The sequence below is a fragment of the Apium graveolens genome, chromosome 10 (assembly GCF_009905375.1).
Source record: "Apium graveolens cultivar Ventura chromosome 10, ASM990537v1, whole genome shotgun sequence".
NCBI classification, from domain to species: Eukaryota; Viridiplantae; Streptophyta; class Magnoliopsida; order Apiales; family Apiaceae; genus Apium; species Apium graveolens.
Window position 1 is genome coordinate 51,968,146 of NC_133656.1, and position 3,991 is coordinate 51,972,136.

A 3,991-nucleotide genomic window follows, 5' to 3' on the forward strand; every position below is an offset into this window, starting at 1 on the left:
ATTAGTAATAAATCATTTTAAAGTCCGATTCGGGTATTCGAACCCTGTTATTGAATTATAAAAAGATTTGTAGTCCCGTTTAAATTCCGAAAAATGTTCAAAAATTCGTATTAAATACCTGGAAAATCATTTTAACCTCGGATCTTTTTTGAAAAAATATTTTGATCGAATATCTTGCGTGCTATGTGATACGTGCTAATGGATTGATGTGTTATATGCCTATGTGGTTAATGTTTGACGATTTTTGCTATAACTTTCAATCCGTAAATTAGATTTGGGTAAAATGAAGGGTAAATAAAAGCTTATGACGTTCATGTGATGGTTAGAATAACATGAGATTGAGTATTGATAGATACTTGTGATTCCTAGAAGAGTAAGCGAGGTATAGAAAAGAAGTCCAGTGATCAGTAAATAAAACTAAAGTGTAGAAAAAGAAAGCAAGTGATTGATGAAAAAAAGCCAGGCATTGAAAAAGAAGGAAAGTGATTGAAAAGTAAAACTGTTAGATGAGTACAAGTAAAGTTGGAAATCATCTGTGACAAGGAAAGTACTTCTGCACCTTCTTCAAGATATTTTGCAAATATTTTTAAACTTTCTCATAACAGGTTGCTAGTATTCAAAATAAATCATGTTTTATATTACAAGCGCTTTAAACTATTCAACCTTGAACCCTGATTCTTATTGATCTTGAGCGATAAGCCTTATTCTTCATAAACCATTAATTGTTAAATTCTCAGATACGAGCCATACACATACGATACTACTCCATAAATACATATTTACCACATACTGATTTCTGATATTGAATTTCTTGACATACCAACCCTTATTCCTTGTTTAACAGAAGACCAATCCTTGGAACCCTTGGTCTTCTACTTTCTGATTCTTTCCTTGATTGAAAGGCAATCTTTTTGAATTTCTGGTTATACCTTCATGGTATTGTGAATCATCCTATGCTTCAAGATAAATGTTGTTTATAATTCAGCTTATTGAATTACATTGGTTATCATATTGAATTGTTTTAGAATTGGACGATTTTATAAATATCGACCAGATTCATGGTCAGACCAGATTCGTGGTCATAATAGGCCAATGCGTGCCTTGGATCCAGTATATAGAGCAAAGCTGGGAGCCTTGCTTGGGGTCAGTGCGTGACTGATCAACAGCCTAACCTTGGTTTTTAAAATAAAAAGTGAATATCCAATTCTAATCATTGCTTATTCAGAAACTTGATTCTTCTGAATCATTTCAATTGATAATTGTTTAACCTCTGTTATTGATATTATGACTTATTGAGCTAGTTAGCTCAATCTTGCAAACCATTTTATGTTTTAAACAGTTGAAAAGTAAATTGTTGGTAACGAGGATTCCCAGTCCAGTATGCGAGCTAGGATTCCAGGTTAAGTCGGATCGAGCTGGCAGGAGATTTATATTGTAGATGAGTTATGCAAGATTGTAAGAATGATATCATTAGCAATTGTAAGTTGAACTAGTTGGGATTTGGTATGATGTAATAAAAGTTAAGGTTGTGGCTTATTTTCATACTTTAACCTGTTGCGATTCGTGGTTATATAAAGAAGGGTCAATGTATATTATATTTTATATACAGGTTTATATATTATGGTGTGTGTTGTGAGCCCCAAACTTCTGACCCGGGTTTGGAGGGCGTTACAAGTTTGGCATCAGAGCCACAGGTTTTAAGTCACTAAAACAAGCCTAGATTGACGGGAATGGATAGAGGGTTAGGACTAGGATTAGGAAATAGAAAGATAGAACGTCGAGAGGTTGAGTGCGACCAAATAGTAGGTTTTAGTGCGATCTGTGATGAGATTCAAGATCCTTATCTAGCGACGCGATTTCTACGTGGCAGCGATGGAAGATCTTTTATCCCTGGATCGTCCGACCATTCGGAGCCTTCAGTCGGAAGACTTGATAAGTGGATTTTATATCCACTTAGAATGCATTATTACAAGCTTAAATTAGTGTTTTGGACTCAAGTTGTTGATATTTTGATGTGTTTTTGTGTTATTGTATTTCAGGTATCAGTTAAATGAAGAAATGAGCTTTTAAAGGAAATATGATGAAAAAGGATCAGAATTGGAAGCCTAGGATATTTTTAAGTTGTAGAGAATCTCGTTAGCTTCGCGTGGACAGTTGAATCACCTAATTATGACGAGTAGAACTCATGTTATGGGCAAAATAAGATTCATCAGAATTTTTCCAGAAAGGCTGCAGGCGCCCGCCTGCTGATGCGCGGCTGATTTCGCTGAAAAAGCCTTTTTTTTAGTGGAATTTGACGATTTTAAGGGTCCAGGTCCAATATGGGCTTAGATATACTTAAAAAAAAGGTTTTTATCATCCGGGAAGATTGGGATACCAAGAAGAAGACCTAGAAGCACAAAATAACTCCGAAAAAGAAGATCTTCTTTACAACTTGTGATTCTTTGAATTAGTTGTAACTTTGGATGCTCGTTTTTGTTCTGGTTGAACCTAGATCTCGTTTATTTGTACTTCGATTATTATTCAATTTATTAAGAGCTTGTTTTATATCATGATTTCATTGGAACCCATGATGACAATGAGTTCAATTATGAATTAATTGTTGTCATGGGATTCTAACGAATTTACTTATGGATTTCAATAATTAATTTGTTTCGATATCTTGGTGTGTGGTGATTGATTGATATCCTAGTATTGGTCGTGCTTATTCGTCTTATGTGTGTATCTAACATATAAAATAGCATGTTAATCTCTATTGAAGCGAAAGTGAATATATAGGTTTAGAACTTGCCATGCTAGCATAGGTTCATGTATTTGTTATGCATGATTCGTAGGTAATTTTAACCATCTTACTTGCCCTATGTAATCACGATAGATAACTTGCGCATTAAACTGTTATGTTTTCAATTCTTATAGAGATATAAGGACTAAGCATAATTGGTGTCTATTCAACTTCTATCTTTTTTATGGATGCTTAATAGTAGGGTATTCGTACAACCAAAGTTGGCATTTACTAGTTTCATGTTATCTGATTAGTTTCATCACAATTACATGCTAAGGTTAAGAACAATAAGGCTATTGAATGAAGTATTTAATGAAGTTAGAATCCCATGTTTGTCATATATAGTAATTCAACCTCAATTATCTTAGTTAATGTTATTTAGTATAATATCTTAGTTTAATAAAAACATAATTTGTTATTTGTCTTAGCATTGAGCGATAACCATATATTGTTGCATAGGTGCATAAATTGAACTTAACCTAAACCAGTGTCTGTGGGAACGAATCAGATTTATATCTTATACTACTTGCGAACGCGTATACTTGCGTGAATATTAGCGCGTGTTTTGTGCCTAACAAGTTTTTGGCGCCACTGCCGAGGACTCGGTGTTAATAGTTTAGTTTATGTGCTTGTCATCAGTGGTCTTTAAAGTTCACTGACTTGGACTCTTTTACTTTCACGGTATACTTGTTGTGCTTCAGGTACTCATTATAATGGGAGACCCAGCAGCATGAACGAAAACCTTGATGGATTTTTCTCAACCCAAGATCAATGACATTCAATCTAGCATTGTCAGGCCAACTATCACAGCTAATACCTTTGAGATCAAGCCTGGCATAATTCAATGGGTGCAGAATTCAATCCAGTTTGGGGGTTCTTTAACGGAAGATCCCAATATACACATTAGGGATTTCATTAAGATCTGCAACACCTTCAAGTTCAACGGTGTTTCTGAAGATGCTGTGAAGCTGAGACTGTTTCCATTCTCTCTGAGGGACAAGGCTAAGAGCTGGTTACACTCTCTACCAGCTGGTTCAATTACTACTTTGAGGTTCTCACTCAGAAATTTCTTACTAAATTCTTCCCTATGGCGAAGACAGCTGCAATGAGGAATGCTCTTACTCAATTTGCGCAGCAAACGAGAGAATCTTTCTGTGAAGCTTGGGAGCGCTACAAGGAGATGCTTAGGAAGTGTCTTCATCATAGAAT

General features: G+C 35.1%; 1 non-coding gene across 1 annotated transcript; it reads right to left on the reverse strand.

Annotated features, from left to right (window-relative positions):
- Window positions 1–3,884: 3,884 nt before the first annotated feature.
- On the reverse strand, window positions 3,885–3,991 carry LOC141694933 (small nucleolar RNA R71). The gene has a single exon (XR_012564212.1). It is a non-coding gene; the product is annotated as a small nucleolar RNA R71 (small nucleolar RNA).